Source organism: Botryllus schlosseri, chromosome 11, assembly GCF_051294905.1.
Source record: "Botryllus schlosseri isolate E-star chromosome 11, Bs_hap1, whole genome shotgun sequence".
NCBI classification, from domain to species: Eukaryota; Metazoa; Chordata; class Ascidiacea; order Stolidobranchia; family Styelidae; genus Botryllus; species Botryllus schlosseri.
Window position 1 is genome coordinate 9,122,411 of NC_137246.1, and position 16,826 is coordinate 9,139,236.

At 41.9% G+C, this 16,826-nt stretch overlaps 1 long non-coding RNA gene across 1 annotated transcript; it reads right to left on the reverse strand.

The window, feature by feature from the left end:
- Window positions 1-581: 581 nt before the first annotated feature.
- Window positions 582-15,307, reverse strand: LOC145450161 (uncharacterized). The gene is made up of 2 exons (XR_013918437.1): window positions 14,269-15,307; window positions 582-1,105 (listed from the first exon to the last, which is right to left on the reverse strand). It is a non-coding gene; the product is annotated as an uncharacterized LOC145450161 (long non-coding RNA).
- Window positions 15,308-16,826: the final 1,519 nt, after the last annotated feature.

Here is a 16,826-nt window from a genome sequence, read left to right on the forward strand (position 1 = left end):
AAACTCACATTTGAGTCGCGCTGAAAAAAGTTTGAGAACCCCTGGTATAAAGGGTAGTGATAAAATTGTCCATTGCGGGATGGACGGATCCGTGGTCCGTTCCCTCGGGGGGAGTTCCCCTAAACTCATAAAAAAAAATTCCCCCTAAATATTTTGTGGCTACGCCCATGCCTGGGACGAAGAGTCTTATTCCTGCAGTCTGAGCCCGAGGTAGGCTACAATTGCGGCCCGCAAAGGTGCATATTGCGCTCCGCGAAGAAATGAGAATTTTGAATGACGTGCGTCTCACGAAAGCAGATACCAACATCATTTCAGTAGCGCAATCTTTCATGAAGGTGGAGAAATATCATGGATTACCAAACTTCTAAATAACAATGGGCTCGCTCGACGCTAACCGGTGGAAAACTAACGAATAGTCTTCTCCGCGTGGCAAGAACATTGCTCAAAGGTATATTGTACAATTAGCCTAGATGCCGTGAATTTTCGAAGTCACCCCTTCATCATCCAGCCCTACAGGTAAATATGATCACGTATGCTGAGAGAGGATAAGACATAATAGCTGAATATGCAAGTACAAGCAGTCAATTAAGCACACATGTTTTTGAATAAATGCATCCCTTGACACTATAGAACATACTTTCGTAGTCAGCCGATACAAATATCTACACGAGTCCAACGTTCGCGTATTAGGCCTACTTATCCCGTCTCGTTCGTTAATCGCGTGATGCCGAACTTGGTTCGTTATGCGGAATAAGAGTGTGTGTTTGTGACGATACTGAAGTTATCCGTAGATGGTGGGCTGCACCCTCCAGAAGTATGTCCAGAAGTATCTCTCCAGAGTCCTGTGGGACTGAAGACCAGCGCTTTGTGGGGTTGCAAAAGTGCTGTTTTGGTCCTGGATGTTGCTCACAATTGTCCAAGTGACTGCGCATAGAGTTCGTGTGATGCTTGCGCAGACTGAACAGACAGATTGAATAATTAGAGGACACATTGGTTCCGACATCTTCTTATCTGCTCACTGCATCGCGCATTGCATTGTGTGTCTTGTGCTGATGAAGATACCAGCAACGATGGTGAATCAATGATTTGTGGTTGAGCACCGATTCTGTATAACAGAAAAGTCTTTACGAAATCTGCAGTTACTCAGTTTGCGCCCAGAGCTATACATATTATGGTCGCTTCGCAAATGCAAATACACCTTTTCATTCACGGGGTCTCGTACGCTTCTTATTGAAGAGATTACCCATGAACACGAGATAGAAAGCTTTCATGTCGCCTAAAATGTGTGAAAACAGCGCGCTGCACGCGCCATAACATGATGAGTAGGGCGATTTATTTTTGACCTAAAAACGGAAGATTTTGACATAAAAAATCAAAATTTTGACATTTTTGGACCTTAATAATCTTAATTTTAACCAAATTTTACCTAACGTATGCAAATTAGGTGTTTTCCCAAATAATGTTAAAATTGTACTACTTATCTTCATTTCTGGATGGAACTGTCTGTCCTTACGAGGTAGTTTGGTCTGAAGAAAACTTTTTTGCCTCAAAAACTGACAAATTTCTACATAAAAAACTTTATTTTAACGAAATCTGGCCCCATGAAGAATTCCAATTGTTACATTATCATCATCATCAACATTGGTTTATTAGCAATTTTATCAGTTCAATACACCACAAAAAATGCGATACAATGAAAAGACAGGAAGATGTCGAAGCAACAAGGAGTAGTCTATGGAATCTGACACCCACCTTGGCCTAGGCGATGTAAAGAGGAGGCATGCACACTGAATGAAAGTAAAGAAGATAGTATAGAAAAAGAAAGCGACAAGAAGTAGGGTGGCATGTCATGGGAAGCGAGATCGATAGGTCAGTCGTGGTCCGGTAATCTTGAGGATGGACTGTATTTATTTAGTAGTAATTGCTTGTATTTCGACTTGAATGTGGACATGCTCGTCGACTGTCGGATGGCCGGCGGGATAATGTTCCACACATCAGGTCCGGCATATTTGATAAAGCGATGATCTTTTCGGTCGATCATATGATATTTGGACGACGTGGACGCGCGTGTGTTGTACTTGTGCGCTTTTGATTCAGAGGTAAAGAAGTCATTGAAATATTCGGGGCAACGACCGCAGTGAAACTGATACATACACTTGGCGATTTCTAGTTTCCGCATATCTTCTATGTTTAGGACGCCGAATCTCTTCAGCAGCGACTTATTGGATGGGCAGCCAGGCCCCTTTGGGGCCCTAGCTATGATTCGGAGTACTTTATGCTGTAGTTTCTGCAGCGGTTTGAGTGCAGTTTTACTGGCAGCCCCCCAACAGAGGATGCCATAAGGTAACTTCGATTGGATTAAGGATTTAAAGAGTATCAGAAGAACCCATGCTGGCATGAAGCGCCCAAGGCTGTAGAACAGGCCGCACTTCGGTGATAATTTAGTTTCTAGGGACTGAATATGACTCTTCCAGGACATGTTCGAGTCCAGTAAAACTTCGAGATATTTGGCATCATCTGTGTTGGAAACGGGCTGACCAGCGATATTAACGGTTAGATTATTTTTTGAATTTACTGTCACGCATTACGAAAATATAAATTTTATTCCGCTCGCGGCCCTGGAACCCCCACAATCAGCCTCGAATTTGTCATTGTTATGGAGATTGGCATTGGGACGCAACAATGCTGTCTGGCGAAACGAGAGAGTAACGAGAGACTAATCAGTGCAGAGACAGCTTTCGATTGATACCCGTTTCACCAAATTTAATGCTCGACAAGCCGGTCAAAAATGACCGTCAAATTGCCTGTAGCCAAATGGAAATTGTGACGTGATACAATTTCACTGAGCCGTGAGATTTGCTTGTGTCGACACCATATAGGACACTATGATGACATCATGTCAACCTATTTGTTTCATTTGAATATTTATGATTCACAATGAGCAGACAATGGGCCGTCTGCAACGGTAGGCCTATAAACAGGGTTGCCACACCGTCCTTATTTCTAAGATTTGTCCTTATTTTGAAGGGTCAGGTCTTAGAAAACTCAACTGTCCTTATTTCTAAGAAATGTCCTTTTTTTCAACCTGAGTCCTTATTTTGTTTTAATTTCAACAACTACAGAACTTCGATCGTTTGCCTCTGGTATCTGTGTTGCATAATATTCGTAAATTATGCTTTTGCGTCGAGATTGCATGACATCATGAATGAACGGAACTCCTGTGGTGTACACACCACAGGATTTGACTTCTAAGTGGTGAGATAGCTAGATTCGTGAGTGGTATAGCAGTTTCAGCTGTAGCGGGGCTACGTGCGCCACCTCGTACAAAATGCTCAAACGCCCCAGTAATTTGTAACTAGTAATTAGTAATTAGGCGAATCCACGCGACCTCGTCAGAGACGTCGTTGATACAATCAGAAAACAGTTGTTGGGAGGCGAGCTACTCAATACGATGTCGCAATCATAACCAATCACTCGTGCGGTACGCAAGAGACATGACTTATTAGATCAGGCCTGGACAAAGTGCGGCCCGCGCCGCTATTCTGGCACGCGAAAAGTTGCTTCGAATTCAAAACATAAAACCTACTTTTGAATGTTTATGAATGGATTAAAACCACAGGCTGTGAAAACTGAACTGCATATTCGTTTACTTTGAAGCCTGTTCAATAATATGCCGCAATTACGTATACCTCGCGTGCGTAATCCAGATTCAAAATAAAGCCAATGTAGCAAAGGGTGCCGTAACAATCAAAGTCACAAGAAGTCACTCTTTTCATATAGTTTAGTGTTAAAGTTAAAGAGTGTTCTCTCTTGTGTCGGCGAAGTGGACCAAGGAAAGGAACATAGCCTACTTGTGAAATGACAGTCAAATCCCAGTTACAAGTAAAGGCAAACCTAGACCTGCGCTGCCGTGAGATCCATGAAGCACTTTTTAATAATAAGGAGTTGCTGAAGCAGATTGTTTCTGGCAAAAAGTATGGAATGTGATATGCCACGGCTCGTATAAATACAAAATAGGTACAAAAACGCTTTTTTATTGCTGATCTAATTTTTCGACTGTCCTTACTTTTTGGTCCATATCGATGGCAACCCTGCCTTATAAAGTAGGCTACAAGCTGTAAAATTTCAAATGATAAGTTCATCGACAGTGCAAAATCTACGATACAAAACGAAATGCAGGTGGCAAAAAAGTTTTAACTTTGTAAACATTTTTGACATTTTTTGACCTAACGCTACAATTTTGACTTTTTCGACATGTCAAAAAAATCGCCCTAATGATGAGTTCTAACTTACGATACTGAAGAAATTAAACAAACGGCTTGCAAATGGCTGGATATGCAAGCGTGCTTTGAAACGGTCTCGTTGTGTTGATTTACGCTCGAACGTGAGTGTGGTAGATTAAGGTTTCGCAGTGAGTTGCTTGCAAACAAGGCGATAGACATCCTTTCCATATACAGGATGGACGGTTTATGTATCTATTAATTGCATAGTGCACGAAAGGAGATGGTGACTCGACCCATAATCAACAAACATAGTATGATGCGTTGGTTTATATCGCGATACACCATATGCTGGTAACAGTACGGAATCACGATCGATGACTTATTTATAATACACATGCAAAGAGTCAGATTGTACGGAGTAGTGAAGCATATTTTGTACTCGATAATGCACGACTTTAGGTTGGCCTGATTGTCAGTGATCGAAATTTAACGTTTTCGTTGCTCAACATGTTGTCGTTAGCACTGGGAATTTAAACTAATATAGGCCCACATAAATTGTAGCCGCGCTAGTGCTATTGGCGCCAGCTTAGGGTCACCATAAGTCCGAATTTCCCCTGGACAAGTCCCGGATTTTAGTGTTTCAACTGTGTCCGGGGAGCATGATAAAACATGCTTAAATGTCTGGAAGTTTTGAAAATTGCATTTTAGTCCGACTTTTTCTAAATTGCCAGCTGCCGTTTCCCTCTCCTATGTCGTCGTCGCGAACATTCTCAGCTTGTCACAACTGTAGGCTATGCTTGAAAATTGTCTGCGACTCGGATATGAGGTACCATAAATTGTTTACTATCTTTTAACGGGACTAGGAAGTCGAAAATTTAAAAATACTATCAAAACTCTCAATTTGTTCTTCTACGTCCAGTCCCATTTCGAACATGTAATTGACGGACCAGGTAGGCTCATGTTTTTTTCTGACCAACCTCACCACGGCCTTACGGTGAAAATGGCTTTTGCGACCAAAAGTGCCTGAGCCCCGACCAGGGCTGGGTTCGGCAAATTTAGATTTGAGTAGTCTTCGACCGTGATGCGATCTAAGCTCGTCCTTGCCATCTCATCCGTATAAGCGGTGTCTTATATAAGCCTAAAAGTGGGCCGTGCTCCAAGTCGGCAGCTACTGAAAAAAATAAAGAAAATTGGCCTGGTGTAATTGACCATAGTAGTCGACAAACACCAAAAACAACAACAACAACAGTGATGCGATTACATATACAGTGTGATCAAACAATCCTGATTTATAAATTTATATACTCAAAATATGTAAGCGGGAAGGTTATGGAATCGCACTTTGACAATGCCGGCGGTTGAGAACTACGACGATAGAGCCTAATTAGGCACATGATCGTTCCGACATCCTATATAATCCAGGGATGTCATACATGAGGCCCGCCCGCGAAGCAATTCTGATTAAATGTTAAATGCTTTTATTATCCAGCACATGTAGTACTGGCTATACGGATGATTTGCACCCTGTAGTCGACGTATACGACGTGGAATGGTTGGAACTCTCCTAAATCTTCGTCGGTTCAACAGTTATATCACGTAGATCAGGGGTAACCCACCCGTGGTGAATGACAATGTTTGGGTGGCCGGCGAGGTAATTCTCGAAATGATATATTATCAAAAAATAAATTATCCAGTTAATTTATTATGAACTCGCAAGGCCAACCAAAATTCGATTAGCCTGGATTACGAAATTTGGGATATTGATGACTAAAATATTAGTTCCGACGCATCGGCGTAGCCAGAGGCAATCCACATGTTTCTCCGATCTTCTTATACGACCATAAATTAGAACAGGGATCACAAGCCCTTTTGAAACCAATAGCTACTTCTTGGGTATTGGCTAATGAGAAGGGAAACCCGTTACTCCTACCGTTTATCCGCACTATGTTGGATTTCTTCACTTAGTCTTAGACTATAGATAACAATGTTAGTTATCTATAATTTGATATTCAGAGCACTGGTAGGGTTTCTGCTCCCTACCAAGAACAGATAACCCTCTCCGGGACTCACACTATAGCGTCTCCGAGTTCAGTTGCGTTGCCGCACTGCGGGTCGAAGGTCCAATGTTCGCGCCGACGCTCGCCTATATTCCCGTTAAGCTTCCGCAGGGCTAAGACGAGCCACGCCCCGATCGAAAACTTCGTTGGCATGTTTCTTAGGGTCGACTGACCCATGCTTAACTGCTGTTGATATGAAACTATTCTCCACTTCAACCGTCAAAGATCTCATGTGAATATTTGCTACTGCGATCACGGGCTACTCATTTGGTCCTGGCGGGCGACCTGGCACCCGCGGGCACCTCGTTGGTGACCACTAAATTAGAATTTTTCGCGGCAGATTTATTTGACTTGAAATTTTTCTTAGCACTTCGTGCGATTTCTTTTCACTCGATTTCTTGTTTTTAGTATTGGCAGCCCATCCTGAATATTAAAAATTAAAAGCTCCATTTACAGAAATGAGTCTAGCAATATTCGCAATTATGGGAGAACGTGTCGTCCAACATGCGACTTCGTGTGTGCACTCGCAGAAAGATTGTCGGTGATCAAACCTTTTCTCGAAATGATAGACGCAGGTTCAGTCCAAGCGCTGAACAATCTCGTCCTTGCCTAATGAGCCCAGCGATATACAGAGGCAACCCGTAATATATGCAAGTAACAATATTATTGGGCGAATTCATTCATTAACTTTGAAAAATTTTCGCGCTAGGCACGGCTAGGAGTTTTCATGACATAATTGTTATTTTGATGCGTAGTAAGATAAGTATTGTTTTCACCGTTACCTATAATCCGGTTCACTCCTATCGGTCGATTAAATAAGGTCATCAATATTCAGATCTCTTGTGGCCATTTGGTCGAACATGTTGGCCACATCTGACGTATAGATATATATCATTGGTACGGAATGGATGCTTTGATGGTGGTGACCACCGACCGTAAAACTGCTGCATAATTTAGTCCTGGTGTTAAAGATATTTTTGGGCCGTTTAGCTATAGTTAGTCATCTATAGTTTAACACGCGGGCCTTTTTCGTCAACGGAGCCATATGCACTCTATATTTTCAATTATCAATGTCAATCCAGTGTGACGCCACAATTAAAGATTTGTGACGTCATGGCTAAAAAACATGCTTTAAAAATGGGCAACGTTTCAAACATGTTTGTTTTAAATTAATTTTTGTTTTAAAAGCAACCTTAATTATATCGCGCATTACATTGTGTGTCTTGTGCTGATAAAGATACACGCATCGATGGTGTGTCAATGGTATGTGGTTCATGAAAACCGACTCAGTATAACAGAAATTCTTTACGAAATCTGTGGTTACTCAGTTTGCGCTCAGGGCTACATATTATTGGGGGTCGCTTCGCAAATATAAATGCACTTTTTTATTCACGCAACTGGTACGCTTTTTATTAAAGATATTACCCGCGAACATGCATGCGTGCTTTAAAAGGGTCTCCTTGCGTTGATTTACGCTCGAACGTGAGTGTGACAGGTTACGGTTTTGCCCTAAGTTGCTTGGAAACAAGGCTATAAACATCCGTTCTATATACAGGAAGGACGTGTTATGAATCTGTAGCATAGTGCACGGAAGAAGATGGTGACTCGATCCACGTTAAAAAATGGAGGAAGAGCGTTGGTTTACATCGCGATACACCACATCCTGGTAACTGTAGGCTACGGAAATCACGATAGCGAATACTTATTTAATATAGGCCTACATAGGACGACTCTGATTGTACGGAGTATCGTGAAGCATATTTTGTACTAGGCAATTCACGATTTTAAATTGACGTGAATTGCCACTTATCAAAATATAACGTTTTAGTTTCGCAATATGCTGTCGCTAGCTCTGGGAAATTAAGTCAGCTCATCAAACTAGGGGTAATATATTTTTGTGGCTCAAATTCCAGACACTCCTGGGCGCCCATTAGCGGATTTAAAATTGAGGTATGCACACATTGTAGGTCAATATGACGTCACACTAACAAAGCTTTGCCTATCGACCAGAGGTGGTCACGACCCGGTTCAGGAGTGTGTGGCTGTGTTTTGTAAGTTGTAACCGGGACCGAAACCACTTTTTTCAGCCCGCTTCCGCCCAAAAAAACATTGATCTTGGGACGACCATAGGGTGATCGATTATGACTTCGAAAATGCAGGGAGCGTATTTGTGTTGTTAAGTCATGTTCATGTCACATCGATAAGATTATTTATCAGCTGAATGCCGGTGCGCACCACGGAGCTATATAAACACCACGCATCCGGTGGTTTTCAACCTTTTTATGGTCGCGCTTACAACCTTTTCCAATTTGAAAATGTTACTTGGTTCAGCTCAAAATTTGATAAGATGATTACTAAAAAAGGCCAGCACCTTTGCCCAGACTTACTCGTTGTCTATTTTGGAAGGTGATTATGTTCAACATCTTCGCGAACCCCAGAATAAATTTTAACGACACCCTGGTTTGGAACCACTATCTTCGACTTAAGCATTTAAACGGCCTTAACCCACTCTAGGAATATACCGTTCTCCTATAATTGCGATTACAATTACACTTCTCAGCAAGTGAAGGTTATTTTTATATATTTGTGATTGCAGTTTTAGCGAGGGGGGTAGTCCCAATATTAAAATCAATATATGTGATAGTAAATCGCGCCCAGCGCGAAGAAAAATTTCATGTAGCGTAAATCTGCACAAAAATAATGTTGCTTATGTTAATTTACGAAAAAATTATGAACGTTACTTCAAACCCTTCAAAATTCCGGACATTTACGCATATTTTAGAATTTTCTCTCGGACATATTTTGAACGGCGAAATTCCGGACACGTATAGCAACCCTACCCTAGAGTTATATAGTTCAAGGTGTTACAGTGACGCGTTGCCTTTTTAGGCCTTCTGCATCACGACATAGGTATTTGTACAGTTTACTGTAGGTGACATCGTACAGTTCAGTATCTTCGACTTCGTGTAGTCCTGTATCTTTGACTTTTTCGCATTCGTGTTTCAATCACGCACGTTCACTCGTCCGACTTTTCTGTAGCATGCTAGGGAGATAGCGTAGTGGTGACGAGAAGCGCCTGCCGCCCGGGCAGTCCCGGGTTCATGACGGAGGTTGTTCTGGACTGGGATGCTGTTCCCCGCGCGTCGCTATTCTTACGGCGACAATTAGCACATAGAAAGACCCGATGAAAGAGGGAACTTACAAGGAAAGAGCAATAAAGAGCCGCGGAATAGAGACAAACATCGAAGAAGGAACTGCGACATCGGGCACTAGGTCGAGGTGGATGCCAGACCGCAACTGAATCCGCAACTCGGTCGTTCGGCATCCTCCTATCTGTTCATTACATCGCATTGCGTCTTATCACATTGTGTGTGTCTTGTTCAGATAAAAATAGATTCTGACGATTATCTTATCTTATGCGTCCGTCTTCGGGTCTCGGCTGCTGAGCTTTTGAAAGCGTGGCTTCCTCTGCTTCTGTGCTTTTCAATTCACTGTCTGTACAGCGCCATCGACGATGAGGAGCCCAGTTAAACTTCCGACACATAGAAACTAGCCCAAACATGGGTTCGAACCCACCACTATTGGTGTCGTACCGTTTTACACACTGCACTACTCGCCTCCCCGATGAGTACGGATGACACTTTTCTGAGTGGAATAGTTTAATTGAACTTGATGGGATATGACTCCCTAGCTTTTGTCGTTTCATATCATTAGCTAAAACATGGTAGAGTAACGACTCACGGCTAATCGTAGATTTCAGAGGAATTTTCAAAATGAATTAGCAACTGCGCTTTGTTATGTAATCAAAAGCCTATAGTAAGCAGCTGTGACGGCAGATATAGAATAGCCTAGGCGTCGGCAGCACCCACCACGCGTGCCTCCGGCTCAGATGTATTATAAGATGCTATGCTAATATTTTTGGCTGAATTCACAAAAATTTACGGTAATCGTTCAAAAAAATTACGAATTGTTGCCTCGTTGGCGCCACTTTTTTAAACACTAAGCATGTTCAAATTGTTCATATACAGCGCGCTAAACCTGGCATGAGAGATATACCGTGCATTATTATATTCAAGGAGATGTTTATTCGTCATACCCGCAATATCGTCATCAGCGCAACACTGAGCGACATAGAGCGGTTCGAAAAATATTGATCGCTACGTATTTCACAAAACGGGACTGGAGCTGATGTGGGCTGAGCAAATTAACTACTGAGAAATTAGCCAGTGATTCTCAAAGTGTGGTACGCGTGCCATAGTGGTATCCGAGAGCTTCTTAAGTGGTACAGGAAGACTACTGTGAGCAACGTCGTAGCTCAGATTAGCGAGCTTCTGCCTAAGAAACAGTTGCAATAATGTCATTGAATGGTGCTTTCTTACTATCCGTTGGTGTTGCATGCGGTATAGTACTGACAGGAATAACCAACAAACACCGGAACAATTAAGTAAAATAAGTAATTCAGGTGGTACGATCTGTAGTGAAAAACAAGTTAGTGGCACGCCGTGCAGCAAAAAAAAAAACATGGGGCGGGAAAGTCGACCTCGGTCGGACTCGAACCTGCAACCCATCGGCGTTGCAGCCGCGGATTAGCCTATACCACTGCGCGATCTCACCACTTCCTGCGCATTGCTGTAAAGATCGGTGAACATAAATAGAGAAACGCATCCCAGAACGGCGAAACAATCGTATTCCTTAATTGTAACGTAATGAGCGTCTATAGTATAATTCGTTACTGACACGGCGCACTGCACACCAGATTCTCAGTGGCATTCGGTTCTTTAGTAGGAAAACCTTTTATGTTCCAGTAAACTTGATTGACACCGGACGGACTGGTGTCGAGCGCATCAATATCGAATTTCAACCGAGCATTGGGTAATTGGAAGAAAGCTAATTTCTGGTCGCGACATGCGCTCATGTTGCGCTTGCTTGTTATGTTGCGCTTGCTTGTTACACTTGAACGACCCCACAGTTTCAAGATTACAGGCAACTGTATGGCTTGATATGATCAAGTGCAGCGCCGATGTTAAAACGTCGCATTAGTGTTTTGATGCGGTACGCAACAATGTCGTGAAGTGAGTTCTCATGAGACTATATGACGTTTTCGACAGTCGACATAGAGACATGATGGCGTCCCGGGACTGTGCATACCCAACCCACACAAAATAACGGTTCGGCGCGACAGCCCCCGACCAGACTTGGACAACTGGAAACTTATCAGCTTTTCAAAATTAGATTAGAATTAGAACTAGAGCTACACAATATTTTCTAAATTAGATTATTATTAGAATTGGTGCTACACAGCTTTTTCCAAATTAGATTGGAATTAGAATTAGAGCTACACAGCTTTTTCCCAATTAGATTATAATTATAATTAGAATTAATGAATTTGCAAAAACTTGGAAATTCAATGAAATTGTGAATGAGAAATAAATGCAGCAAAATCGAGTTCATTTCATATCAAATCACAGTGCAATCCCATAAGCATGAGAATGGTTAACGTCTGTACACCAAGCTTGGCTCGTGTTCCGCTATACCAAGGGTCACCAACACGCGGGTCATATGCGGCTGGCGATCTGATTTGTGATTTTGGAAGAACGCGAACGCGAAGTAAATAATTTTGAAATATTAAAATTAATTTCAGTTTCAAATTATTGTAGTTGTTTCAAAATAAGCTATTTGCCTACGCCCAACAACACTATTCCCCACTAGCTGAAGCGGCTTCGGCGATGACAACATCACTCCATCGATGGAGAGTCAGCTGATATTAATGAGCATTTGAGCATATTGCCTTGACGTGTAATGGCCCAGACACTGCCAAGAACGAGACGCTTAGAAAATGGCTTAAGGCTTGCCCACAAGATCAATTTCTAGGATGAGATAATCTTTCAGTTAGTAACATGTTTAGCTAGCGGTAGCCCCGATAGGCCCCTTGGCACTGGATTTCCCTGAGTGAGGGGGATATTCTTGTTAACTCGCTGCAATATGACGCGTACAAAGAGGCCTTTTCAGAAAAACAATAAATTAGATTAGAACTAATATTAGAGTGCGGAAACACTTGGCAAATTAGTTAGGAATTAGAATTAGAGCAGAGGAACAGTTCACAAATTAGATTAGAATTAGATTACTCGCATTTTCCACTAATTTAGTGAAATTAGACAACTAGAATAATCTAGTTGTCCAATTCTGTCCCCGGCGCAACGGTAGTTATTGACAACATAACTGAACCATTCGATAGTTTACGGAGCCGGAGCTGGAGCTGGAGCATCGGTATCAATGAGCTCCGGAGCTTGGAGCCGGAGCTAATTCATCATAGAAGAGAGCTCCGGAGACGGAGGGGGGGGACATTTTCATTATCAGGCCATGTTATCGTAACAAGTTTAATGAGGGGCCTGCCACTTATTGTATAGGGTTACCATATTTTTATGGGTCAAATTCCGGACACTCTTTAGCACCCACTAGCGGATTTTACACTGAGGTATGAACACATTGTCAGTCAATATGACGTCACACTTGCAAAGCTTCGCCTATCGATTGTTGTTGTTGGTATTGAGTTTTTGATGCTCGGCAGCTATGGCCTTGTGCACCAGGTCTATTAGCTATATATGTATTCATTATTGATTATTCCATTATATCGATTGTATACAGGAGTGGAGTGAAACATAGGTTTTGAATTGACCCATCTCAAATTTGACCTATGGTGATTGTTTGGGTCTGCAACAGATTTTTTCATGGGCCTGATGAAATCGTCTGGTGGACCTATCCGGTCCGCCGGTTGTGCGTTGGACAGAACTGCTATACGGTTAGGTCAGTGCCCCTATCTGGTTGTGTGTTGCAACCAGGTCCGAAACCACATTTTATCAGCCCCTTCCGCCCAAAAAAGCACTAATTGGATTAATCTTTGGTTCAACATGGGGTAATCGATGTAACTTTTTGCGGGCTTACTATATGCATCTGCTTGTTAAAATTTGTGAATGAATTCGGTCAATAATGTTGGTTCAGCCACATATTACAATATAATACACCAGTAGATTGCACATCCGGTGGATTCCAACCATTTCTTACCGCGAGCTCATTTCAAGTTAGGAAATATTCCGCGGCCCAGCTCAAAAATGATAGCCTGATTAATAAAAAGGTCAGCTTCCTAAGATTTACTCATTGCATATTTTGGAAACTGATGACGTCAAACATCTTCGCGATCCCCAGAATAAAGGCAAACGACCCCCGGGTTCAGAACAACTGTCTTTCACTAAACTAAAGCACCCAATCGGCCTTAACCAACTCTAGGAACATACCGTTACCTTATAATTGCGATTATAATTACACTTATTTAAGTAAATGGTGGTTATTTTCGTATATTTTTTATTGCATTTTTTGCGAGGGTGGTGCGTGGTCCCCATATTAATATCCGAATACATTGTAACAAATCGCGCGCAGCGCGAAGAAAATTTTCAAGTACCATAAATCTGCTTAACAATAATATTATTTATGACCAAGTAACAGCATGTAATTCTGCCATCGGACAACACCGCATGAAACACCCAGAGTGTGCAAAACATTACAATAACAATCAGTTTTCCGTAGTTGCTCGTGGTGTTTTTTTTTCATTTAAAGGTCCTTGAATCAACCATTAGAAAGCTGCAAAAGTCGATCCTCTGTCGCCAGAAGGAACATCTCTACACGCAGGGAATCTTCCATTAGTGTTGTTTTGCAGTGGCGGCTCGTGACAATATCGGGTGGTGGGGCAAGGGGTACATGCGATGTTAATAATCTAAATGACGTTACAATAGTGTACTCCGACGTGAAAATGTGACTTCGTGGTCGTCACACACAGTTTGTATGGTGTATAGATATTAGGCATGGTTAACTAGGCTTACGCATTTCAAATTTTAATAATATATTCATGACAGAAATATATTAAAACCCGAAGCTTTTCGAGCTGACACTCTTCAAATTATTCGAAAGAAAATATGAAGTACAGTAGTGCATACCTGCATATTTTAACGTTTGTATCAGTGGGCGTATTGCGCTCGGCGTGATTTCATAGTTGCAAGACGTTCAATGACGAATTCATTGAAATCTGGAATACCCGTAATGACAGCGCTGAGAATCCTGAGCACATCTACTACACCAGGGGTCGGGAACCTTTTTCGACAGAAGAGCCATATTGGCCCAATATTTTTAATTGTAACTCCCAAAAAGCCATACATGTCAATCAAATGTTTCGTCACAATTGAAAATTCGTCAATTATGGTTAGTACAAATATGTGGGATTTGTGTGGGCTATATTTTTCTACCCACATGCGTAGGAATGAGTGAAGGAAAATTGTGAAACCTTCGATGGTAATTGGTGTTTTCTATCGATGTTTATGAATGACTAGATATTAAACATTTTTATTTCCAAATTTTATACGTATTGTTCGAAAATAAAGCGCGAAAGGAAAGGTAAGGCACAGATGATGGCACAGACGAGCCAAGCCTCACCTGTGATCGCGCAACTCATCGTAAATAGCTTAGAATTTATAATCACTGATATTAATCAAATGTATTGTCGAGCTGATTCCGAAAATCTAAATATTGATCGACTCGGTGTAACATAACGTTGCACAACACACCTACATTTTTACGGCGGTGTTATAGAAAGCTAGGCCTACGTACCAAACAAGAACATGTATAGCTACGGCGGTGTTTTGAATTTGAATTTGTAATTGTGAATGTTACTTTTAAGGCGTTGTGTATATAAACTGCATTGTACTACAAGCGTCGCCATGTCTGCGTTTCTCTTTGATCAATCAAAGTATCGCGCCAATCCAAGATTTCGAGGCGCGCGATTGCATTAGATCAGTGCTTTTCAACCTGTGTGACGGTTCGCACCTGTGCGAATGAAAAAATTTGCAGTGCGAATGACCAGCATGGTGCGAACGGTGCGAATGAAAATCCCGGATGAGTGCGAACGACGAAGGTGGTGCGAACAGTGCGAATGAAAATCTCGTATGAGTGCGAATGAAAATCGCGAATAATAATTGTCAATTGTTCGGACCTGGAATAATTCAAATAAACCTTATAGGAAATTCAAGGGCAGTGTAACTTTTGTTGTTGCGACGCAATTGTAAAAACTTGTTCAATTTACGACGTACCAGTAGTCGTAGCTCTCACAAGCCGTAGTGAATTAATATTTTCGCACTGTAATTATTACGTAACCAAAAGCTTGGTTTGGAAGCTGGTGTGGTGGCAGACTTACAGTATATCGGCACGTCTGAGCCTGCGACAGGCTGGGAAAATGACGTAAAACTGGCTTACTTTCGCTAAACAATCATCATACTTCCGTAATACCTGTTCGATAAGTGCGAGGCACGAGGATAGTAGTAAATACTATCATCACAGACTCCCATTTACAGGTTACTGTAACGCAAATCTTACCTCTTCAAGGCTTATTAAAGTATGGACTGCAAAAGATATAATTTTGGGTCGACACGGTGCCAGAGCTATCTGTTGATATGTATGTAATATTTGTAGAATTTATTGCAAAAATCCTGCGATAGCTAAGGTCACGGTGTTGGGTACTGGAGCTAATAAGCTTTATCATGAGAATTCATGATAATATTTGCCCGACTGGTCTTTCCGGAAAACATGGTCTAAGACCGTTGAGATGAACTACTGTAGGGACTAGGGATGTGCAACGAGCGAGTTCACGTCTATGAGACTCATTCATTTCGAGGCCAGCCCCTTCTGTGTCGGGTCACATGAAGACGGAAAGTTTTGGTCAACAAACGGCTGATAAAATGCGGTGCCAAAACATAAGCGTCGACAAAATCTTGGCCAAAAAATGACAGATACTGGATGGCCAATTCATTCGATATGGATATGGTCCATTGTCAGCACGGATTAGTCCCGTTCTCGCAACCTGAGTAGAGTCCAGGGGTGTCAAACTCAACTGGCGTCGCGGGCCGGATTCAACACTTCAGATCGCTCGCGGGCCGCACCTAAATTCCCCATTCCCAAAATACCTCAAAATCCATGCCTTATTTTTCATTTGAATACTCCATTAACCAGCGTATATACACAATAGTGTGTTACATTATATTACGGATCATGGGGTTCTATTCTAGCTGCACCTTTTATTCGCAAACAATGGAATTAGCAATACTACGATGATTGGGCGCAGTGGCTCTAACGATTGTTTAAGTTGGCGTATTTCTATGCTCCCTTCGTTTTAGTGATATATTGGCATCAACCGTGCGAATGCATTGTGAGGAATAGAAACACGGTCGTTGGAATTTGCTTCATAGTATTATATCGCGAATCGAGTTTCTCTAGACTAGAGGCCGGAGACCTCTAATGTATTTTCCATGTAACCTGCATATCAGGGTTCTTGGCGTTTTCCCTTTTGCGAATAACTAATCTTTCGTCGGTAAAATGAGTTCGCACTTTCTTGCCTTCTCGGAATTGGGTGTCAAAGTCAGCGACCTGGTACTAATGGTGACTAAAAACCACAACGCCGTAGTCTGGTGGTTAAAATGTTGCTCATAAACATGCTCGACATATGCTG